Below are 27,628 nucleotides of genomic sequence, written 5' to 3'. Positions count from 1 at the left end.
GGTGAAATTTTTATTTAAATTTTAATGTGTGATGCGATTAAAATATCCCTTTGCCACTAACATTTTAGATACTTTTGCTTGCACTGCATGCACTTAACTCATGTTATTACAAATGTCACTAGCATTCCTTTGCTTCTAGCCACCTCAATTCAAAATAAGCTAATCTGAATTTTTAAACAAGTTGCTGAAAATGGTTGCCGTTCATTACAATGCAGGCTTCAATTCTTTACGCATATTATTAAAAACATTTTGAAGCATATTCTCTGAAATTGAATTTATCGTTTCTTAAATATAATTTTTAGTACGATATTATTAATATAGGTTCTTTCTTCTATAGAAAACGCAACCATATTTATGAAATACACTATACACTGCAGTGTTTACTTCCCTGCTTGAAGACTTCGAATGCAACAGCGGCCGTAAGTTTGTGTGTCTGAGGGGAGAAGGACATTAGTGAAGGGGTGGAAGTGAAGTACATTCAGAAATGCAGGTACAATAAAAATGCAAGTAAAAATAAAATGATGTCCCTGTACATATTGAACAATGAACGCTATATTTAAAAAAATTGCACGTATCCACAAATTTAACGTTTTCGATATTTAGTCTAATATTTGAATGAATCGGTGCAACACTGCCCTAACTCACCATTTTGCGCAATTTGATTTATGTGCTGCTACGTTTTACCCTGATTGATACAAGATAATATGTGTTTTGAGTAGTTTCTGACTTCTGTTGGTAACTATTTAAAAGCTGGATTTCTTGCAGCTGCTCTGAGCAGCACTGCTCTCACTCATTTATAGTGCGCAGCACAACTTCGGCATTCAGCGTAATAGACACACCGAGGACTGATGTTCTTCTGCTTCAGTTGTAAAGTCTCGTGGTGTAATTTGGAAATTTTATTGATATAGATCCTGATCATAACCCAGATACAGACGATGTTTTTCTTTTCTTTTTTAGTATGTTATTTTACGACGCTTTATCAACATTTTAGGTTATTTAGCGTCTGAATGAGATGAAGGTGATAATGCCGGTGAAATGAGTCTTGGGTGCAGCACCGAAAGTTATCCAGAATTTGCTCATATTGTGTTGATGGAAAATCCCGGAAAACCCCGAAAACAGGTAACTTAGTTCAACCGGGAATCGAACTCGGGCCACCTGGTTTGACGGCCAGACATGCCCAGAATTTGCTCATATTGGGTTGATGGAAAACCCCGGAAAAAACTGAAAACAGGTAACTTAGTTCAACCGGGAATCGAACTCGGGCCACCTGGTTTGACGGCCAGACATGCTAACCGTTACTCCACAGGTGTGGACCAGACGACCCGACAGACAGCGATCGAAAGGTATGTTTTAATCATTATGTGATTAGGAGCACCGTGTTTGTGCAACATGGAATGTGAGTGCATAAAGTAGAAACACATACGCCTACTTTCTTTCAGTTTTCAGGATTAACTCTTTCACGAGGAGTTGAAAAATGAGAGAGAGAGAGTAGGATGGAGAGAAAGAGAGAGAGAGAGAAATGTAGATCATAATAATAAAGAAATCTCAAAGTGAATTTAGACCTGGAACATAAGAGAGCTCTTAACGGAAATGTGATTCCAGGAAAATAACTTTGGCCACAATGTGATTGTCAAAACCAGTACTGGAATACGTTAAATCAAAGGCTGAATTCTTTTTGGGATATGAGAAGCCATCTTGGCCAGAACACGTACTTGTTTCAGGCAATAAAAATGTAAGCAATAAAAATCGTAAGTAAACATTGTTGAGACATACATGTAGGCCTTGTTCTAATACTGTGGTCTTAGAAATTTCTATGACTATTCTATTATTTTTGTATCTTCCAATACAGGTACGTGAAGAAAAGAAAATCGCAATGAATTGTGTTATTTATGTATACGGTGAAAGTAAATGGAGTTGAAACAAACGTATGCAAGCACATGTTCGCTTCTTCATAGATTACATCCCAGCTCTACCAGAATAAAGACTATCTAGAAGCAGATTAAGATGGCAGCACAGCTTCGCATAGTGACCAACGAGGCAAGCACAACAAGAGGTACAAGAAAAATTGAACAGAATCTGTAGAAACTTTGATAGATCATCTACCGTAAATATCAAAGCCACTATAGTAGGCAACAAATTTCACATATAGTTTATTTAGATTGTAATCTTACCATTAACCCTCTCTTATTGGGGCACTATCATAAGTGGTGTGAAGAAAAGAGAAACCACAAGTGAGTTCCGACAACTTCCGGCAAATTTTTTGCGAAAATTTTAATGTTGGATTCAAGTTATCGAAGTCACATACATGTGCCACTTGTAATAGATTCAATATTTAAGTAGACCTGCAAGGAGTAACTCGGAGATGGATCAGTTCTATCTTCACTTTGAACACAAAGAAAAGTATCTCTACAAAAGACAGCTACAGCCCGAAACAAAATTAAGAAACTATTTCAAGAAGCTCTGCATAACTGAAAAATATCAAGTAATGAAGTGATATGATTCCATTAATTTGTAACACTCAATGCAAATATTGCATAATATTTTGTTTCAAAATAAAAGAATCTGCATAAGCGCTTCAACCAAATATCAAACCTCAATGTTTCTATAAGATCACAAGTCTTCTATAAATACTTCTTTTTACTCCCTGACAGATTATGGTTCAAATGTAATAGTGGTAGTGACGTAGGTAATAGCGACAGTAGTAGCAATATCGGACTTCATTTATTACAGCGACACTTCTCTATTGCAGAGGCTATTCAGTGTCCAAATTCAATGTGTAAGTCCAAAGCACTCCAACAGGTACAGATTTCTTTCACGTGTCTGAAATCTTCTGCACGGACGTCCCAGTCTTACTTCCCTCAGCGAGGAAACCATGCAACAGGCTTCATCTACATCGCTCGGATCTGCATATTTTTCATTTCATTTCTTTTCACTTATTGTATTCCATATATCTACATTAGCGTTGAAGTTTTAAGATGTGGAACAAGTGAAGATTTTACAAGTTTACAATTTTTTTTTTTTTTTTTCAGATGAAATGAGCCGAGGATTCGCTGTAGATTATTCGGCATTTGCGTTATGATTGGGGAAAATTCGGAAAAACTCAATAAGGTAATCAGCCCAAACGCGAATCTAACCCAAGCTCTAGCGCAGCTCTAGATCAGCAGGCTAGCGAGTCTGTCGACTGAGCTACGCTGTTGGCTCTACAAAAAAAAAATATACAGTACATAGCAAGCAGATGATTCAATTTACAATTATTCATCAGTTGAGCTAATGGTTAAACTTGAAGGAATACGGTACGCTATTTAATGTACCAGAAGTAGAATTAATTATTATACTGTAAAACGTGCTAATCTACAAATATCATTTCAATATTTACTGTCAACTTGAAATATTTCTCTCCATTCTTACAAAGATACTGAAAGTTATTTATATCCAAAGAAATTATTATATTTTCCCGATATGGTAAATTTCTGCAGACAACGAAAGGACGTCTCTAGCATAAAAAAAATTATTCACATCCCATGTGATTCAGGTGAGTGAATTACTCACAAAACAGATGCAATATTAGAATTCCTACACATCTGTATTGTCAGTACTTGTTTTGATGATGATATGGGAACAAAGCCACGGTGTGATCAAGTCACTGTCCTTTAATATTAAATTAGACGATGAGGGGAGAACGGCTGTATCTTCTTAGTCAATATAGAGTTTATTTGTATGTGTTTATTCAAACTGAAAATGTTCAAACACCCTGTGACACTGGTAACATAATTACACACAATAATTACAATTAATAATAATAATAATAATAATAATAATAATAATAATAATAATATTTTAATGTAACCACATTAATTAAAGTAAATCTAATTTGCCATTACAATTCATATGTATATTATATTATATTATATTATATTATATTATATTATATTATATTATATTATATTATATTATATTTCATTCATTCATAATTTTCTGCAAATCCAGCTGTCTCTAATCTTTCCTATGCGCTGCCTTCCTCTTAATCTCTGCACATGATCGTTTATCATCCGATTTCTTCTTCCCCGAACTCTTTTCCCGTTCACCATTCCTTCCAGTGCATCCTTCAGTAGGCAGTTTTTTCTCAGCCAGTGACCCAAACAATTCCTTTTATTCCTCTTTCTGATCAGTTTCAGCATTATTCTTTCTTTACCCTCTCTTTCCAACACAGCTTCATTTCTTATTCTGTCTGTCCATTCCACACGTTTCATTCTCCTCCGTGTACACATAGGCCTAGTATATAATTATACATATATATATATAATATATATATATTCATAAATGCACATGTATATAATTTTGGCACTGATACTCTTTCACTACATTCACTTCACTCTCATCTCACTTCCTCACTTCACTGGCACTGTGACACATTTCACTGACATTGATAGTAGAACGCATTTAACGGAAAATGTAAACTTTTCACTACCAGGATATAGGCCTACTAGGAACATTGCAATCAATCCAATGAGTACACACCAACTAACCCGATAAAAAGGTTAGCCTACACAGTCGATTTTACGGCTGTATTTCAATATCTGTCACATAGTGGTTTCATTCACAACTAAATGGGGAAATTTCAAACGAATTCCAATACCAGAATATTAACATCGTTGCCTACAAATACAGAAATAGATTTTTTGAAGTACTGCAACGGATAGATTACGGCTCGATATACGAGATACGTCGTTCTATATAATACGAGTATAGTCAGCTCAGACGCTGTTTCTCTAAATGTTATGTGTTACGGTAATTAAGTCACACGTCAACTTATGTCATACGGTTAGTTTCTTCCATCGAAAAGGAAGACTAAACATCTCATGATGATAGAGTGTCTGGAAATGCTTTTTTTAATTAATATGTTTATTGTTCTCATAAAAAGACATTCATCTATAAACAGATTTTCCACACGGCATACCCAGTCACTATTAAAAAAAAAAAAACTTACCTTACATTCGACGTCCACAGAGCTGGACACATGGAGGGGTCGCTTACCTGCAACAAAACAAAACACTTTATATTAGCCTTATACGAAAATACTTTATCACATTATTATTATTATTATTATTACTATTATTATTATTATTATTATTACTATTATTATTGGTCCCGCGCCGTGGCGTCGCGGTCTATGGCATCCTGCCTAGGACTCGCGTTACGGAATGCGCGCTGGTTCGAGTCCGCGTGGGAGAAGAAATTTTCTCATGAAATTTCGGCCAGTGTATGGGACCGGTGCCCACCCAGCATCGTGATGCACTTGGGGAGCTACGATAGGTAGCGAAATCCGGTTGCGAATACCAGCTATAACGGCTGGGGGGATCATCGTGCTAACCACACGATACCTCCATTCTGGTTCGATGATCGTCCACCTCTGCTTCGGCATGTGGGCGTGAGGCCAGCAGCCGGCTGGTTGCTCTAGGCCCTTCACGGGCTGTAGCGCCACGGAAATTATTATTATTATCATTATTATTATTATTATTATTATTATTACTACTACTACTATTACTATTATTACTATTATTATTACTACTATTATTACTACTATTATTATTATTATTATTATTATTATTATTATTATTATTATTATTATTATTATTGACTAAAGGAGGGGATATGGAATAGTAGGCGGTTTTGGAATGCCGGCAAATCATCACTATTTGGTTCTTCCATCTCGTAACTTCTTCCTTACGTTTGAGTTAGCGTCATAACGTGGCAGGTGCGCTTTGGCAAAAATGGTCTTACAACAATAGAAGAAAATGTCTTTCGTGGTTGGAAAATTTTTTTGCAAAAATTGTAAAAATTATATAACAAAATAATACTGTTGTGAATTGTCTGATTCTTCATTCTTGTCTTGAAGAGCTTGACATGTGCTTCCAAATAATGCAGTTAAACTTTTTTGTGAATGACGTATAAACTGATCTTTGCGAGCGAAGTTAACGGCGGGGTGAATCCTAAGTCGTTACTGGTTGAGGCGGGTGTTATGAATACATCAGAAAGCAGAAAGCTACGGAGCCCTCGACAACAAATTCAAACCATCGTGAAGTAAAGTTGAAAGAATCGTGTGATGAAAATTTTGGAAGTCTGCAATGTAGACGACATATTTTGTGGCAGTCAATTTTGTTGAAAATACCAGTGAAGACGTTTGGATAATGTGTATCAATGTGAGTTGTGGTCCATGAAGAGTGCGCAGAATGTGAATCATTTTTAATAATATTTTAATCTTCGCTCTTGGATAAAGTACTCTTTTAACATTTGCATAATCACTGATTATAGTTGTAACTTTTTTACTTTATAAATATTATAAAAAGTATCTGCCTGACTAGTTTCGATGTGGTGTCCGTCATTGTCCGAAGCCTAGTGACGGACACCACGTCGAAACCAGTCAGCCAGGTAATTTTATAATATTAACATTAAAGAAGTTATAACGTTAATCAGTGATATTATTTTCAATGGTTTTCTCATGGGTAATCCATAATGTGGAATAATACATTATATCCCTCTCTATTCCATAAACCTTTCCTTTATTCTATCTTAGTCTTTCTAAAATTTTCTTTATGGCATGCATCGAGTGTTTTCTACGTCTATGATGTACTCAAGCCTAATATGTATGTAGTACATACTACCACAAAAAATCTGTATTGCCACAGATACTACATTATGCAACGAGCCTATAATGGTAGTAATTAAGACGAGTATGTTTATGAAACGAACGCAAGCGAATTTCATAATTTTCATACGAGCGTCTTAATTACCATTATAGGCAAGTTTCATACGACTTTTTATGTTCGACCATATTTCTAACTTGAAATTATTCATAAGTATTCATGTTATTCTTATCTGACTGGGAAGCGGAACTGACCCTTTGTGCAATATCTAGTAAATTGTGAGATGTGTGCAGACGCGAAAGCATTGATTTTTTCCGAGGAACAAATGTCATTGACCTTGATATAATCTAGAGAGTAAAATGAACATTAATCTTGATATAACCTTGAAATTGATTTAGACATTGAAAAACGAGATGACAAATTGATTTTATTTGAAAATTATTTACAATTAACGCTAATTATTATAGTAACAGAACATAACTTTCTGCGACAGTATTAGACTTCCAGCCTCCGTGACGTTTCATTAGTTGTTTTTCGATTGCATATCCGAAAATAATCGATACTTGCGCTTTCATATTGCTACAATGGTGTTTTCTGATTGGTGGAACACCTGAACTTTAATGAATAGGTGTACTTTAATGAGCTCCATTAAAGGGCTGCTACCAAGTGCATAATTACTACATTTCGGCATGGTCGAGCATAAAATATTTTAGAGGATAGGATTAGAAAATAAATTATATTCCATATCGGTCTCTACTGCTGCTGCTGCTGCTGCTGCTGCTACTACTGCTGCTACTGCTACTACTACTACCACTACCACTACCACTACCACTACCACTACCACTACCACTACCACTACCACTACCACTACTACTATTATTATTATTATTAAGTTTTTTAACCTTGACTGCTAACCTAACAATGTAGTTCCGTGTCGGTTTGTTTCGAAAAACTGTTTCCAGTCACTAAACCTTGCAAGCGAAAGGTGAACATCGATTCTAGCTAATCTACTATGCTAAAGAGTATCTTAAGACAGGGACAACATAAGATTTACAAGAGGATGAAACGTAAGTGATGTCATTAATTTCAGTGTATTATTTTTTTAGATATTTCAAAGAAAAAAGTTTAATACAATGTTGTTCTTTTTGCTTCCTTTTAGAGACAAAAATTGTTTCATATGAAACATTTCATTGGGAAACCCATTGATTTAATTCCCAATATGCTGAATCAATTTAAGAGAAGAGTGTATTGTGATAAGTAAATGAAATAGTTTTTGTTTCGTCCTTTAAATGTACAGAAATTTGATCCGAACAAATGTAGAATTGAAAATTTCCTTTGCTTTTAATCGCACAAGGAGATGAGGACGCCATCGATATATTTACAACTCCCTAAGTTATCAATATGTTTTAATATTCATTTAGCAATAGTTATTTACGTAACTAAGACAGAAAGTGATACTTTGTGTACGAGTGTCATGTTTACTTCACTTGAGTTGGCCTCTTTGATAGCTACCATTGTTGGCAGGTTTGTTTCAATACATGTAGTGAGCAATCCAGTATCCAGTGAAAGTGATTACTGTAAGTTTTAGCATGACCGACTCCTGACACAGAAATAACACAGTTTGTAAAAATTTGTAACAATTTTAACTATTTTTTGTTTTCTAAATCAATATTTTGTGAGCTCTTTAGATGCTTACTTCGCGTCTGGCGTCAGACTGTTATTTTGTTGTAGTTCCAGTTAAATTTCCTCACTTCCGCTGGTTACGTACTGCAATTTAGTTTTCTAAGTCTGTAATACATGCCGAGTTATATGCAAAAAGTCCTGGACTGAGGCCATTTCTGCACATGTCACTTAAAACTAGCAACTTGTATTATTGTATAGCCATAAATGATCACAGATCGATGTAACCATGGGTAACATACCAATTTTCAACAATAACTCATATTCGATAAAATAAGTACTGAAGTCCTTTTTGCATAGAGCGATTCATTTACTGTCAAAGTTTCCACCGTAAATTGTACATAGAAATCAATGACATAGAGAGAAAAAACATACTTTAAAGTAGCTCCTCTATATATTAAACATCTGTCATACTGTGTAATATATGTGTGGTAATCTTCCAACTTAAGATTTCACAATTATTTTCAGACAGGAACCATGTATTTTTTATAATAATAAACATGAAACTAACCTCTCAACTCGCAAAGAGATTCTTTTGCAGCCCTGTATTTTCTAATTTTTCACCACACACATATCTTACGATATATTTGCATGATATATATTTAGTTAACACTTCACCATTCACTGAAATATCACCCACCGCGTGTCCGCGCTTTTAATCACACAAAGAGACGAGAACGTTCAACATATTATTTTACAGTAGTACCAAAATATCGTAATGTTCTGTAAAATCATTCCATTTCCTTAAGGTATGTATACTGTATGTCAATGGAGTAAAAATAACTGGTACAAATAGTACAGTATTTCTCATTTACCTGTAAGCTATTTGTATTTATTTATTTACTTTTATACAGATATCAACGGAAGACAGAATCGCCCGAGTTTACTTTTTCGGCCTTGTGAAGTTGGCTATCCACTCAGTGTTGCCATATTTAGCGATAGGTCGCTAAATCTAGGGAATTTTAAACCAGTCTCTGCGACAAATTTTGTAAAATGCGATTAGCGACTTTTCGACCAATTTTTATATCCTTTTGCTTTTTTGTTTCTTTCAAGTTTAAAAATTCAACTGAAGTCCTGCGCTTTTTAATTTTAGAACACTCTGCGTAACTTAGTAGGTAGTCTAATGATTCATAGTGAAAGATGCCGATTCAATGATTCTCACGGGTTAGGTCTCTCTCTCTCTCACTCACTCCTCTCTCTCTATCATTGCTACTGAGGGTGGTAGGAACTTTGACACGCAACGAGTCACGAGCTGCAGCTGATGTAATCTTGGTTCTTCTCCGCGCAACGCGGAGATTTTCCAGTCTAGTGATGGGCGAAGTTGTTCTTTTCCCGGAACAGTTCCGACGGTTCCGGTTCCGAAAAAATACTATGTTCCAAATAACATTTCCGAAATAACAGTCACCAGTGGTGATGAGTCGGAGTCGTTCATTGATACGTGCCTTCTCTTTGACTCTTGTTCCTTTCGAGGAGTCTTTCAAACCAACGGAAAGTACCCTTCCTCTTCACCATGCAGCTCACACTGGAGCACTCATAGGCATGACATAGTACACATTCTTATCTATAGATGGCACTGCAATGCACATTCGAATTGATTTTGGAAAATTGCTGTGCATGCGGACAGAACTCAAAAGCTTAATGTTAGTAATTAAACAGCTGTTGACTACAAGGACAGAATACAACACTTTGTTTTCGTACATAAAGTTATAAAGACATGGTAGCCAACTAAAAATATTAACATGACATTTAAAACATATGGTATGTAATTTCTGTTCTCTCTATTACATAATAAAAAAAAACAAATCATTAATTTTTATTTTTACTTTTCTTAATACACAGTTATAATAATAATAATAATAATAATAATAATAATAATAATAATAATAATAGTAATAATAATAATAATAATTACAATTTCATAAATAATAAAAAAGATATATTTGCAGTACTGAAACCTGGAAACCCCGCAGTGGGTTAGTAAAATGTTGGAAACGCATCTTTACCAAAGTGTAATTTAAACTTCGCATTAAACCTTGCTCTCCAAATCAGTACTTATATGGGCAGTTTCCAACAAATAATGCTACAACATTTTTGTCGTTCTTTGATAACAGAGAAGGTATCACAAAAACTAGTGCTTGTCAGACTTAACCTCAACAAATGAGATACAGACATTGTAACTAAACCACTCATTACCATTTACGACTTTAACCTTACATGTAGAGAATCAGCTGATGAATGAATTAATAATAGTATGCGTACTTTTGACTTTGTAGAATGTTTATAAAACAGAATTAGTCAACTAATGGTGAAATAAACTATAAAGCGGGAATTAACAATTCCCGCGGAATTGAATAGGAATGAATATTACAGATTATTAAATACTTACTATAACATTACCAGACATCGGATTCTAGGGCAAATGCCTACTTTGTTTCTTTAGGACAAAAGTAAAAATAATTATTAATATTTGTGTTTCATGGAAATTGAAAGGTATTCAAAGAGTTTTATAGTGCCCTAAAATGCCCTAAAACGGTTATTAGAGCCTAATTTGTTAATATTCGCCTAAAAATGCCTAACTCACTGTAAAGTTTCGCATTTTACTCTTACTTTTTATAATTTATACATGCATTCACTGCGAAATTTAAGGCATTTAAAAAGTGGAAAGTTTCTACACCGGCCATGAAACCATTGATAAAGGAAACAAAATGTTTTGAATCTCACGACGCTCGCAATAGATTTCACCGAATTTAACATGTTTGAGGCATAAATGCCGACAAAGAACCAACCTTAGTTTTGAAGCAGGCAACAATCACAACATGTGCTGCTACCGATTCAGAGATATACTATACTGGTACTATAATAATGACTGTTTTCGGTCTGAAACCGATTAGCTGTACTGCCCTTCAGAGTGTCATAAAATCACAGTTTTTGGAGAAAGAGTGTTTTTGAAATATTTATGAAAAGTCGTAAAACTGCGAATTAGTAGGGTAAACCGTTACAAAATATTTAAAAAAAAATGGCCCTCCTAGTGTTAACACTACCAGGAAATGCAACAATAAGTGGAACTTTGTAGTTTTGTCCAATTGAATCTCAATAACAACGGTTCATTTGAATGCTCGTTAACAGTTGCTCTTTCCCTCACCTTATTTGTGTTGAGAAGTTTTGAGCGGTAGGACGTTTTCCTGTGAAGTTTAACGCGATAATGCCGAAAAATATAAGTGCAAAATCTACATTGATCCGGCAATGGCTAACAGAATATTCAGAATTCACTTATGATGGAAAAATAATATTCTGCAAGATTTGTAGCAAACAGGTATGTAACAATAGTTGAAATATATAAATTCTATTAATTTTAATGAGTAGGCCTATAATATTTATACATTGACTGAGCTATCCTGAGGTATAATTCTTTTTAAGACCACTACACTTTAACCTTTTAAATTCCGATAGTTAAAGTATTTGCAGATCATTAAAATTTTGATTGTTCGAACCCACAAACTTTGTGATAGAAATACGGCAATACAATAATTAGGATTTTATTTTAATTCAGTTTACTTTACATTTTTAGATTTCGCAAGAAAAGAAGTGCCACCTAAAGCAGCATGTGCAAGGAGCGGCTCATAAGGCTAAAGCTCAGCAGAAAAATCAACTGCAACAAACTTTACTAACACAGCCTACTTCATCCAATCTCAGCAGCAATTTCTATGCTGATTTAACCAGAGCGTTTGTTGCTGCTAACATTCCCTGGAATGCAATTGAAAATCCGGTTTTAAGACAGTTTTTACAAAAATACTGCAAACAAAATATCCCATCTGAGTCGACCCTAAGAAAAAATTACTTAGACAGAATATACAATGAAACTTTAGCTTCCATTCGGGAGGATATAGGTGATTCTTACATATGGGTCTCTGTGGATGAAACCTCAGATCCTATGAATAGGTATATAGCAAATATGGTAGTAGGAAAACTTAGTCCTGATGGACCTTCGATTCCACACCTCGTATGTGTTAAGGAACGTTCGAAAGTGAATAGCCAAGCCATTGCTTATTTTGTAAATAAAGGCCTACAGTCTTTATACTCAGGTAATACTCTGTTGTTTTGTACTGATGCTGCCTCATACATGGTTGCTGCAGCTCCACTTCTTAAAACATTTTATCCTAACCTCACGCATGTAACCTGTCTAGCACATGGCCTTCACAGGGTTTCTGAAACAATCCGGAATGAATTTCCTCTTGTCAATTCGTTTATTTCTAACACAAAAAAATGTTTTTGTAAAACCCCATCCAGGATTTCAATATTCAGAGAGAACTTTCCAGATATCCCACTCCCACCTCAGCCGGTTGTTACACGATGGGGAACCTGGATTCAGTTAGTGGTGTATAATTCTAAGTATTTTAAAGAAGTGGTCACAGTTATTGATAAATTACCTGAAACTGATAGTGCAGCGTGTGTGAAAGCAGTGAAAGATTGTCTGAATGACTCACGAGTGAAAAACGATATTGCCCACACAACATCAAACTTTTCTTTCATACCTGCAAGCATTGAACAATTAGAACGTGAAAAACAATCTCTTTGTAGCCAAATAGCAATAGTAAAGGAAGCTCAAGTGAACATACATTCTGCTTTGGGCGAAACTGGGAAAAAGTTAAAAATAAGTGGGACAACGTATTAAATAAGAATGTAGGAGTTTCATTGTTGGAAAAAGTATCAAGAGTGATATCGGGGGAAAGTGTAAATGTTCCAGTAAGTATTGATGTTTCTATTGTACCTAATTTAAAATTTGCGCCTCTCACATCAGTTTCGGTTGAAAGAAGTTTTTCTGCTTTCAAAATGATTCTCAGTGACAAGAGGCAAAGGTTAACTGTGGAGAATTTAGAAAAAATTCTAGTGGTGTACTGTGCAGATAATTATAATAAAGTCTGAGCATGGAACTGAATTACAATAACTTAAAATGAGTAATCTTGATATCAATAATCATTATTTCATTAGTTTCAATATATTAAATTTGTGCAGCTCTGTTTATAAATATAAAATAGTATTCTTTTTTAATGTTTAACCCTGCTGTTCTGTTCGGGTCTATATGACCCGAAGTGAATATTGTTTCCTTAATATTGTCTTGAAATAGTAAGGTATGCTTATGAGATTCAGTGACTTTGTCTAATAACGCAATATACGTTTGTGATTCAAAGATAATTTAAATTTTTCAAATAGATTTGTTGTAATTTGTAATTGTTACTTATGTAATGTTCGGGTCAATATGACCCAACATAAGATTTTATTACTTTCTAATGTGGTATTAATACTTTTCTAGAAATTGTATCATAGGCCTACTTTTATTACAATGTGTAGAAATTCAATTATTGCCAACAATCAGATACATTCATTTACAACAATGGACTGGTTTCCTGTTATTTTTCTGAATGAATTCCTTCTAAGCTGTGACATTTTACCTGAATAAATATTTCAGTGTTGTTTCTGAGTTTGAGTTCAGACATGAGGGAAAGACAATTGAGTAATACTCAGTTAGTATCAATTGTGAATTCCTCCGATAGTGAAGAGTTGTTTTAGAATTTGAAGATAATGTTAAGTTATGAATCTGAAAGTGAAAGTGATGACGATTCTGACAGTCAATATTGTTCAGTCAATTCTTTCAAAAATCAAGCTATAGAATGGCAGTTGAATCCACCTCCACAACAGGGCAATCTTTCTTCCTCGAACATCATCAAGACTACACCGGGAGTTACTAGAATAACTGATATAAAAAGTTGGTTTGAAGCAATACTCTCTACAAGAATTTAAAATGAAATAATATAGATGGCAAACATAGAAGGACGGTGAGTTTACGGTTAGCAATGGACAAATATCGACAATATTGTTCTCCAGGCTTGTGTAGGACTCCTGCTTCTTCTAGTGTTATTCGATCTCATGGGGAGTCAACAAGAAGTTTATGGTATCAGAAAACGGACAGAAATATTTTTCGGGCAACTATGTCACTTGAAAGCTTTTGCAAGATATCGCGTGTCTTGCGATTTGATAAGAATTCTATTAGAGAATAACGAAGACGCACTGATAAACTTGCTGCTATTCATTGCATTTGGGAGAAATAGGTGGAGATCCTTCCTAAATTATTCAATTCTGGCGAAAGTATGACTGTCAAACAGTTACTAGGATTGTGAAGTTGCTGTCCATTCAAGGTGTATATTCCCAGCAAACCATCGAAAAATGGAATAAAAATATGACAGCAAAATTTCATATGCATGGGTAGCACAAGTTTATACAGAGAAAGAATATGGAGCACTAGAAAAAATCAGGGTATGAGGGTAGTTTGCGATCTTACCAGTGACCTAAGGGGTCAAAATGTAACTTGTGACAACTTTTTCACTTCTTACAATTTGGAACAAATACTTTTGAAAAAATTGACTATGTTGGAGACTATACGGAAAAATAAGTCAGAATTTCCACAGCAAATGAACAACAAGGAAGTACATAGCTCTTCATTATAATTCACAAATTATATTACTGTGGTCAATTGTATTCCAAAGAAAAAAAATGTTGTGCTAATGAGTACACTGCATCATGACAATGAAGTCAGCAACAGGAATGACAAGAAGCCTAAAATTATTTCAGATTATAACGCATCCAATGGCGCTGTAGATACATTTGATCAAGTAATATATACATATTATTTTGCAAACGAAAAACAAACAGATGGCCAGTGATACTTTTCTGCAACATTCTTGATGTACCTGCTTACAATGCGTATGTCTTGTGAACTTCGATTGACCCAGATTGGAATGCAAATAAATTGACTAGAAGGAGATTATTCTTAGAGGAACTTGAAAAATCACTGACAAAGGAACATATTTCATCAAGAAAGTACTTTTCGACATTCAAATCCTGAAAATGTGACAGTATCGGTATCAGAGTCTACAACAGGAAAAACTGTGAAACGTGCACGCTGTAAGTTCTATCCATCAGGCAATGACAATAAAACGAAGCTACAGAAAACATATTTGTAAAGGTCATGTCACATACTTATGTCCAAATTGTAAGCAATGAGAGAGAATTGTGTTATAAATGTACATCATGTGTACTAGTTCCTTATGTTACGCAAAGCATAAGACAGAATTTAATCATTGTAACATATCACGAGCATTTAGTTCAATCTATAATTTTTCATGGTCTAGTGTTGTATTGTAAGATAAACAATTAAGTCAAATAAATGTTTCTTCAATTTGTTGTTACTAATTTAGTAAGAATGTACAAAAATAAAATAACGAATAATATAGCAAAATAAAATAACAAAACTGAATAGTAAAAAAAGCAAAATAATGTAAGATTATAATAAAATAAGATAATAAATAATAACAGTAATGTTAACAATAACAATAATGTTAAACTATGTTATTGTAGTCATACAAACGTTCACAAACATGATTTTGTAATTTTTTATGTAATTTTAATAGGTCGGGTCATATTAACCCGAACAGTACATTCGTATAGTAAAATGTAACAGAACAGCAGGGTTAAACATACTTTTTTGTGCGTATTTTAGTGTATAACTAAAAATTTCAGTGAAAGAAATAAGTATTGATACCTTGATGTGCCTAAAATGCCTATTTTCATTAAAATAGAGCCTAATTTTACAAATTTTGAGTTTATTTTAGGCGCCTAAAACTGCAATTTTTAGTGCCTAAAAATCCGATGTCTAAACATTACAGATGATTGGCCAGTCTTCCAATTGTTGATATTAAAGTTCGCGCCACCGCAAGGATTTCAATTTCCATGCGTCCCCCTCAAACCACGTGAGAGTTTCAAGTACTAACTTCATCCAACGAAGTTCCAAGTACAAAATAAAGAACAATGAGAACAGTGTAACCGCAGCTGTCATTGGTTCATCGGAACGAGCTCCGACGTTCCGACTGTTATCTCGGAGTCGGAACATATCTTGTGCAACGCGGCCCAGCGTTGCCAACCGTGGCCGAATTCGGATAAACGTAGCTTAATTTTTAGTCATGTAGCTTGTAGCAGAATGGTCGTAGCCGAATGTCAAAATGTAGCCGAATTGAGATTCGATCGAGCGACCATGTGTAAACACTTTATTTTAACAAATTTATTTTGTCATACTAATACCCACCAGAATTTCCTCACTTCCTCATTAAAATACGAAAACATACCGGTTGAAACTTTGTGTCACAGACTGAATTCTTAACAATGTGACCTGCATTTATGGCAAGGGCAGCATTCCTATTTTCAGTTTTATTTTCCTGTTATGTGAATAGCGGCTATTACCTAACTGACAATTTCTGTACTCGTGAATTTGCAGACACCCGTCAGGCGGTTTATTAGGGGTCGCCTACCTAACAAAAGTAAACCGTAGGATTTTTCAAAGGATCCCCAGTCGGTCTCTTTTGTTGCTAGAAGAACTTAGCCGCACGGTCCACCCCGGTCATTAAGGGACGCGTGCGGAAATTTCTAGGCGCGCAGTTGTCACGTTTTACATTGACTTCGCCACGTGGGTATGAAAACAATCGCATATTTATTTCTATACAACAAATTGTACTTTCATGCAATCAATCACGAATTAATGAATGGTTAATTTTGAGTTACTGTGTGCATAAATCCGTTATAGAATCACTGTACGGTCAACTTCTTCAAACTAATATATTTTCATACTTAGACTATATCAATAATAATAATAATAATAATAATAATAATAATAATAATAATAATAATAATAATAACACCGAAAGAATATTGTCAATTTGTGTTTCGTGTCTAAATTCGCAGCGAAATCTGAAATGTTATGTAATAAAATATGACATTTTTCTTCTCTTACCTCTATTCGTCGTCACTCTCTCCTTAATGAATCACAAATCTCTCTTGGTTACTGTCCCTGCCGTGCTTCATATAATTCCCTTCCGTTTTAATTGCATGTTCAACACAGGAGGACCGATTATGAGGACCGATTGTTGCAGCTCCCTCACGCAGAAGTTAACACACTAGACTCAAGTCGCGATAATATTGTTTTTCCTAACATTAGACTTCAGTTGATGCCAGATCATTTCCAAAGGTCGACCTGGTTGGCGCAGTTGGTATAGCGCTGACCTTCTATGCCCGAGGTTGCGGGTTCGATCCTGGGCTAGGTCGATGGCGTTTGTGTGCTTAAATGCGATAGGCTCATGTTAGTAGATTTACTGGCATGTAAAAGAACTCCTGCAGAATAAAATTCCGGCACACAGGCGACGCTGATATAACCTCGGCAGTTGCGAGCGTCGTTAAATAAAACATAACATTTAACATTCCCAAAGGATTTAGAACACAGTGGTACGGAGGAAGTCGTAACGCAACGTGTCCATATGAGGCTGCGAGCTCCTCCACTGCATGTTTCTTACTGCATGGCTGTTTTGATATCCTGCAACATAACTCCCTTGATAGGTATGGGGTTGGGCAAGGTTATATTATTGTCCTAATAAAGTTAATTATGTCTTTAAAATTGCTGTTCATCTATCATTGCTATCTTGGGGTTGTAAACAACTAAGTAATTTACAATATACTCCACGAAATAATAATAATAATAATAATAATAATAATAATAATAATAATAAAATTACAGAAGACTTTCAAACAGCGAGCAAAAGCACTTGTGAATTGTTTGAACATATTAAGAAAGACTGCAGTTAGTTTTAGCATTCAGGGGAGAATTGGCAACATTTATGTTTGCCTCAGAAAGCGGCGGAAACAGAGATTACCCCATCCCCCGAGTGGGCAGAAAAGGTTGGCGGTCCTGTTGGCGGTCTTACTTCAAAAGACAACCGCTCAGCGTGCGGTAGCCTCTGTCTTTAACTGGGGATGCATAGAGCGAGCCAACTTCCTCTGTTTGTGAACTTCCCGGCACACAGCAGAGTTTTTATTAGGGGTTGCCTACTCGGCAAAAATAACCGTACTCCGGCTTCAAATAACAATGAAAATTAAGCCTCTTAGATTTTAAAAAGTGGCTCTTCCCACGCATATCTATCTCATTGTCCACTTATTACGACACTTTGTGCAAAACATTGTAAACATTATAACATTGATCGTCTGTTCTATTTATTACTAAAAAATAAGGGCTATGTCTAAATTTCTAAAATCTTAACTATTTTCATACATACGAATAGTCTTCCGATGACACCGTGTTTAGGCCTACAACGTTTTGCACAAAATGTCGCAACAAATTGACACTGAGATAGATATGAGTGGGAAGGCCGGGAAGGTCCAGTTTTTAAAATGTGTGAGTCTCATCTTTCATTATTATTTATTTTCTTTTATGGCGTCTTCCCTCGTCAGTATACTGGAAATAAGGAAAACAGTCTTACATGTGTCTGATTTCCAGTCAGTCGAGTTCCACTAAGATAGGACCTACTTTGTAAATGTAACTTTTGTGTGCAGTTTAGTGTAGTGTGTTGTGATTTCATCTTGAGTTCTGATACATCTGACAGTGAGTGCCAATCATCCACGAGGAAGAAAAGCCTGCCGCATAGAAATTAATCCACGTAATAAGATTGCTACGAACACACAGAATGGTCTCCTGTTATCATCGCATGCTAAGATCAATGACAAGTCAGTGTTATATCCTAAGGCAGGACCAAATGACGAACAACAGAAAGAAGACGAGGTTGATGGCTTCTTCAATGTGTATTAGTTAGTGTTTACAAAATTTTGACTGTAAATATGTATGAATACGTAGACAAATAATTATATATATAAAACGTGGACACTGTGACATTTTTTTTGTTTGTGTTAGCAATTGTTATCAAAAGGATCAACTAGATTTCATTAGGTGAGTTAATAAATACTTTCCCTTTTTTATATTACTGCATACTTTATAGACTGAGTTGAGCAACGCTTTACCAAACCTATAGAAGTGTGTTGATGCTTAGGCCTATGTATTGACTTTTCTGTTTGTAAGAAATAATAATGATTATTATAAATATTAACATTAATAACCCCATTAATAATAATAATAATAATAATAATAATAATAATAATAATAATATTTAATAATAATTATATTATTTTTTTCTTCGAATTATTTTTATTAAATTAATATAACGGGCAATGAAATCATCATTAAACACAGCACACTGAACAACATATACGCAAATTCTTCAAGTTTTGAGCGTAGCTTAATTTCAGTCTTTGTAGCTGAATTTCGGGACGTTTGTAGCCGACTCGCTCGTGTTCAGGTTGGCAAAGCTGTGCGGTACTGCGAGCCCACAACAGCTGGGCAAGTGAGCAGCTCCGAGTCGGAACACTTATTTCGGAACAGGAGGTTCCGACCTACAGTTCATTTTTGCAACAGTTCCGAGACCGGAACAGTTCCAAAATAACTGTTGTGTTATTTTTTACCCATCTCTATTTTCCACTTCAAACTGACACGTGGCAGTTGAGTTTTGGAATTCTGTGCCGACAGTTCGTAGTAGTCAAGCATATATGTGGGAACAGCAATATAGTTGGCTACGGCCCGTATATTCAAATAACACATAAACATACTGTGTTTATTGCAAAGTTGAACTGTATGCCAAATTCAATGATCTTAAAAAAACATTCTGAGACAAAAAAGTACAAAGTCAGAGCAGTCCCTTTTTGTTCGTCGAAACAAAGTAAAATATCATTTTCAAAAGTAAGCTCGCGCACCGCAGCGGTTTTGCAATGAAGGTCCTTCACTTCCACATTCAAACGCAGAAGTGGAAAGACTTTTTAGCCAGCTTAGCATTGTAAAATCTAAATTAAGAAATAAGATGAATACGGAAACTGTGACATCTATATTACACATTAGGAATTCCCTTAAATCAGGTATGCTCATTCTCTGACTCCCGATTACGTTCTGTAATCGCAACCTTCGAATGTAGAGCGTGCTGTTCCTCGTTCGAAGCTCGACGGATGACTGCGGAAGGTAGTTCAATTACTTAGTGAATGCACGAACAGTGCGGGACAATGACACAGTCAAAACCTTCTGTAAGCAAACGATCATTCCGTACAGTGTGGGAGGAAGACTATTTTTGTTGTGAAAACGTAAAGTGTTTACTATGTTGTAAGGTATTGTCAGGAATACTACTGAGCAACATAAAACATTATACGCTCTGCCATCCAGAACATGCCGAAGTGACAGGGAAGCTGTTTTCTATAATATGTATTCATATATCAACATTATTATTATTATTATTATTATTATTATTATTATTATTACTAGTACAATTACTGTTATTGTGGTGATTTTATTCCAACAGAAATACATGTTATGATAAAGTAATTTTTCAGAGGTGCAACGTGCACTACAGTTTCAAGAATTGAAAGCACTTCATGATAGGCCAAAATTGAAAAGAGTAGAACAATTCAGAGTCTACGTTTAGGAGCAAAGTTATGTAGTATGTTGGGAATTAGCTAAGGCACTAAAAACCCTTCACGGATGGTGAACTTGTAAAGAAATCTATGGTGCCTGAACAAAATATAGTTAATTACATCTCTCTACTGGAACAGCTCAAATGTGAATTCACAGAAGATGGATTTAATGATTTTAGACGTATGGAAAATGATATTAATCTTTTTGTTAATCCTTTCACAGTACATTTAGTACAATCCGTGAGAGTGCAGTTCCAGGACGAGTTAATTGATTTACAGAGTCACGTAGAATTCAGAACTAAATGCGGAGAATATGACTTTCCAAGCATAGAAGTATTCAAAAATGAACAAAACGCAATATCCCAAAATGAGCTTATTCGCTGTCACTCGAAATATGTGTGCAAACAATTATTTTCGAGAATGAAGGTTGCTAAATTCAAAAATCCAAACATAGATCCCGATTAACAGATGAGGATCTTTTGTGCATTGCAGTAAATTCGTTGGAAATAGATTTCCGATTACTTGCAGAAAAGAATAGGCCTACACATGTTGAATGTGGAATATGAAAATAACGTTATCTATGATATAATAGTATCATAACTGTATAAAATATAATAAATAATGTAATAACTGAATATTTCATTTTTCAAATCCAGTTTATTATCCGTAATTGTAAGACAGTGAGAGCGATGCCACGGGCGGTGCTGCAATGTAGTTGCGGAGCCCAGTTCCTACACTGTGTGTGTTATGCAGTGCAGCATCATCCGTGTAATCGGCGCTTTTAAAATTTTGAGCATACCTGCCTTAAATGCTTAAGTGAAAATTTCCACACTTACAATTTGCCAGAAAGTGTAGTGTCAGTGATTGGATCAAGTGCAGTGTATTCACAATCAGCCGTTCCCACACCTTCCAACTCTACATCATAGCCGTTAACAGCACAGCCAAACACCACAGAAGAAGATGAGGACGAGAAAATGATGTTTTTCCCTGCATAAGTATGTTTTTCTTATTTTTCTTTACTGATATTTATTATTAATTTTCAGCGACATTTCTGGGGATATTTTAATAAACTTTGGAGAGATTTAGCTACTTTTTGATGAAAAATTAGCGACATTGTAGGGCGATGTGTTGGCAACAGTGTATCCACTACCATCTTCCTCAACGCATCATACAGTCAGGAATAACTGAAACCCATTGTTGCGATCTTTCTAATTCAAAACATAGGCTACTCATCGCAGGCAATATTTTAGGTGAAAATTTAGTATGTTATTATCTGTAAATATTCAACTTTTATATGAATATCTATTAGTTGGACGTTATTTATTAAATTCTACATTGTAAGGCAGAATGCTACATAATATTACAGAGATAGTAATGTGTCCGCCACGAATGCTGAACCCGAACTATTTCGAACGGCTGTCACAGCATGGAGGAGATTTTTTATTTATTTATTTATTTAAATTTAAATATACAGAATAAAGAATATAATTACAAAACAAACAAAAGAAATAGAAATAAAATAAATACAAGCAATATAAAAAGAAGATACAATAGTATTAACAAAATTTGAGACCGAATGAGCAGCGCTCGTGTTCGGTCGCAGTTCAGATATAATATTAAAATAAAAAGAATAATAATAATAAAAATAAATAAGTAAAATAAAATAGGAACTACAATATAATTACAGCGGCAATGGAATTATATAATATAATATTAACACTAGAGAAGAATAATATCGCACGTGAAAAGTAGGACTAATATATATTTCAAAATTATAGAATACAAATATAATATAGGTTGATTAATTCATAAACATAGGCTATAAATTTATTTAATCAAATTGAAGATATTAACACGTTTCTAATTTTCTTGTTATATGTTAGTGGGTTACATGTTAGAAGTTCTGGGTGTAATTTAGTTAAAGCATTGTACGACCGAGGGCCAAAATTTATGCTATGCTTTAGACCAGCAGATGTGAGACATTTAGGTTCTACTAATGTTGAATTAATATTTTGTCTTGTGTCATAATTGTGTGTCTGTAATACAAACTTATTACGATTTTTATGATAAAATTTTAACAGTGTATACTTATAAATTTGTTCAATATTAAATACATTAAATTCAGAATAAATTAATTTAGTTGGATAATCGAAACGTTTCTTCAAACAAATTTTAATTATTCGTTTTTGTAGTAAATTTAATGGACTAAGATTAATTTTTGTACTTCCACCCCAAACAATTATACCATATTGAATGATAGACTGAAATAATGCCAAATAAACATTTCGTAGAACTCTTATGGGTAAGTAGCATCGAAGATTAACAAATTTATAAAATGTTTTACGAAGCCTCTTACAAAGATAAGTAATGTGATGAGGCCATTGTAAATTCTGATCAATAATGATACCCAGATATTTGACATACGTGGCTTCTTTCAATGGTGGACATTTGATGTGATGTAGAATCAGCCATTACGGTTTACAGTGCCTATTTCACTTGTTGAGAATAATATGAAGCTGCAACTCTGATGAAGACAGACCAATAAAGAATGTATAGTATATAGCAATACGACAAGTTATTTTATTTTACAACAAGAAATATAAAAGCTGTGCAAATTTGTTAATAATTAATTTATATTGGAAATATAAGTTACTGCCTTTTTTTGTAAACGTAGATGTTAAGAAATTAATTATCAGGGACATCCACGCATAATGAATTAAGTTGACCAAGATATAAAGAATGAAAAAAAAAAAACGACACTGATTCTGGGGAAATCACAAAATCGTCCATTTTTTTATACTTGTTAAAACATTAAGTAGTTAATTTGTACTCATTTTTCAGCTAGAGGAGCTCATTTTTTTTTGTTCCACAAAAAAATGATCCCTCAGATGCACAACCGTAACATCCTTCGGATCGAACTGAAACCTATGCAGTGACAATGTAATGTATTACAACATTTTATAAAGTTAATATCACATCAACTGAAATAATTCCCCAAGCGCACAAAAAAAACATTTCCTCCTTTGAAGGCAGGTTTCAATTCTAACCCTGCTGAGTGCTCCATCAGATTCCAGAAATAATGTAATATTTACGTCAGTAATATGATTAAAAACATGAAGAATAATATTGTCAATGAATAAAATATCTTCATTTAGTCACACGTTAAAAAGTGTTAAAATTTTTTTTCAAGTTATATACCTTGGATAGACGGCTCGTTTCGACGCGATGTTGCGTCTTCATCAGTGTCTCCTGAACTACTGGTGATCTTGAATTCTGCGATGTGCATTCGTCAGTTGTAGGGGTGGGGGTGTGTTGCTCTTATGGTGGGGGTGGTTGTTTGTGTGTTATGAAGTATCATGACATCAAATAATGTGTGGGTACTGTAATTGTGTATTAAGTATATGTTGTGGTTATGTTATTGTATGTTTATATATTTCGTATTGTTCTAAGATGTTTAACTGTGAACTTTTTGGTGTGATGTGTAAAATTTCCATATCTGTTTCTATGTTATTGTAGTCATGATTATTGTTGATAATGTGGTCTGCGTAATTTGATGTGATGTAGGGTTTCGTTATAGCTTTAATATCTTCATTATATCTTGTATGAAAGGATCTTCCTGTCTGTCCTATGTAAAAATGTGGGCAACTATTGCATTTTAGTTTGTAAACTCCCGTTGAATTATATTTATTTGAATGTTTGATGGGATTATTTAAATATTTCTGTGTTGTGTTATTTGTTTTGTATGCTATCTTGTATTTTAGTTTTATGAATGAAGTTGTAATTTTGTAAGTATTGGTATTGTGACATGTTAATGTTATGTATTTATTCTCACGTGGTGTTTGTGTTAGTTTGTTCTGTTTTTGTTTTGCCTTTTTTATTAGTGTGTCTATCATGTTATGGTTATATCCATTGTCTTGTGCTATATATTTTATTGTGTTTAATTCTTCAGTGTAGTTGTCATTGTTCATTGGTATATTAATTAATCTGTGTGTCATTGTACGAAAAGCTGCATGTTTATGCTGTATGATTGATGAATTGTGTATGTGTGTTGTGGTTGTGATGGGTTTCCTGTATATTTTGAATTCGTCTCTGTTATTTGTTTTGGTTATGGTGATGTCTAAGAAGTTTATAGCTTGGTTATGTTCTGTTTCTATTGTTTGTCTTTTGTTTCCATTATATAGGACTATTATGCAATGAATTGCTACTAGTGACATACCGGTATCAATAAACATACGTCATAATGCGTCATAAACGAGAATGCGGATGCTTTAGCAAAGAAGGGCAGCACTGTTACTTACAAACCTGTTACTAAATCTACGTATTACTCTGTAAAAAGATTTATTAAATCTACATACTTAGACTTCAACAAACAAAATTTGATAACACAATCCCAAGGGAAAAAATGGAACTCTCTGCATCAAAATCCACAGTTAATTCCCGATTTACCACGAAAATCGTCTGTAGCTGCATTTAGATTGGCAACAGGCCATGATTGTTTGGCCAAACACCTGCATAGAATTGGAATATATCAGTCCCCTAACTGTCCATTGTGCAACTCAAACCAAGAAATGGATTCGGAACACCTCAAAATCTGTGCTTCAGTGGCTGGTCATGATAATATCTTTGAAAAATATTGGAGTGCAAGAGGTCAAATGACTTTATTGTCAAACGCCTGGCATTAGAAAACAACAACAACACATATGTCATAACATGAAGCAGCTGGTTATCTTCATATTTCATTAATCGAATTAGGTTATGTTTGTCTCTTTAATCAAAATGTACTTTGAGGTAGGTTATGCAGCAAATACTTGTAGTACAGAGAAAAACATTTATCGAAATCCGAGGTAGCAACCTGTTATTTGGCAGAGGACCTGCTTGGCACTAGTGCAAGGTGTGGGTGCAGATACATGGACACTGGTGTTTTCAAATCAGTTGCAAGTAATATTATGCCGGTAGTGAGAGTTGAAGCTATTTTTCTTGAAAGGATGTTCTGTTCAGTGCATTTTGTGGTAATGCCATATTCGTTACATGAAAGTGGATCTGTACAATACATACATACATACATACGGAAAAGAAAATCCTGTGCAGTAACAAGACGAAAATTTCAAGTAAAATTTTCTGACAGTCCTGTGTCTAGTACCTATATAATAAAAACAGCACTCTATAAAGTATTTATGCGGTTCATAAAAGAAAAAAAAAACACAGAAAATGGCATATTCTTACAGAAGAAAAATTAGAAGAGATTGGCGAAAGACTAGAAAACATCCTTAAAAAATGTCAGGTGTTTGGCGCAGACTGGAATAAGCAAATGTTCTGCTGGTAGAGAACAAATTTACCTAAATTAAAGCCATACAGAATTCCCGAAGTCCAAGAGTTAAGACCCTATTAAAAGAGACTAAATTCTTGTACTTGGATCTTGCAGAGTCAATTCAGGAGAAATCTATCCAATTTTTTTCTCTAAAACCCACACACCAGAAACGAACTTACAGACTACATAAGAGCTGTTATAGAGTCAGTCAGTGTCGAAGAACCTGTGAAAGTGAATAATAATAACATAAAAAGATGTGAACAATGCATTGCAGCAAATGGGGGACATTTTTAGCAACGAATGTGAGCTAGATAATTTAAAATTCTACAACTGTTATTGTAATTAGTGTCGTATTAGTGAGCGGGATATGGGCACAAGTCTCAGGGTAACCAAGCCATAGCTTGGCACCACTTATTTTCGGATCATGATAAATGCTCCTCACTGTATATTTCTTTAGATGTTACTAGCAGTAACTCTCCTTTACCCACAGAGACCTCCAGTTTCAAAAGTTAAGAATATTTTAATACAAACTAGTGAAGAAGATTTTGGCATACAGGGACAACGATCTGCAATAGCTACTAATTTATTTTGTGGACAGCCAAGGTAAGCACATGATGAAGAGAGAGTGGAATGGAGAAAAATTCTCTCCGGCACCGAGATTTGAACCCGGGTTTTCAGCTCTATGTGCTGACGCTCTATCCACTAAGCCACACTGGATTCCCATTCCGATGCCAGACAGAATCCTCTTAGTTTAAGTTCCACCTCTTAGGTTCTCTCTAGTGGCCAACCCTCATGCACTGTGTCACAGATGTGTGACATGGTATCATGTACACACAGTGTGCAGAGGTGCACTCTTATGAGTGACTAAGCGGCCAGCATCCGATGGAATAAGCGCCATCTTTTAAATCACATTGATTATTTTTCGCATATCATATATTACGATGTACCGAAGTACATATGATATTTCCATGCAGAAATTCTGCGTCATCATATGATGAAGAGAGAGTGGAATGGAGAAAAATTCTCTCTGGCACTGAATCTGGTGCGGCTTAGTGGATAGAGTGTCAGCACGTAAAGCTGAAAACCCAGGTTCAAATCTCGGTACCAGAGAGAATTTTTCTCCATTCCACTCTCTCTTCATCATATGATGACGCAGAATTTCTGCATGGAAATATCATATGTACTTCAGTACATCGTAATACAAGGTAAGCATGTCTAAATCTGAATTTAGGGAAAATGGAAATTCCTCTATACTCTTAAATTGTACTAGACGAAGCAAGGAATAGTACAGGGCGAGCCATACAAACATTTGTCATTTTAATCACTAATAACATTGACCAAAAAACAACACATAGGTGCAACCGTAGACCACTTAAGTTCAACATTGCCCTGAATTGAACAGTAACTATGTTGGAAATGTCTTCCATCTATAGCCAAACACAATAAGTACCTATATCTATTAAATTAAGAAAAATTTGTTCCGGCACCAGGAATCGAACCCGGGACCTCTCAGCTCTGCGCGCTGAGCGCTCTTTCCAACTGAGCTATGCCAGGACACGATCCATGGTGCCGGCCGAACTCTTCTCATTCATATTATCAATAGAGACCTCATATA

The sequence above is a fragment of the Periplaneta americana genome, chromosome 12 (assembly GCF_040183065.1).
Source record: "Periplaneta americana isolate PAMFEO1 chromosome 12, P.americana_PAMFEO1_priV1, whole genome shotgun sequence".
Lineage (NCBI taxonomy): Eukaryota > Metazoa > Arthropoda > Insecta > Blattodea > Blattidae > Periplaneta > Periplaneta americana.
This window is presented reverse-complemented; position numbering follows the sequence as displayed.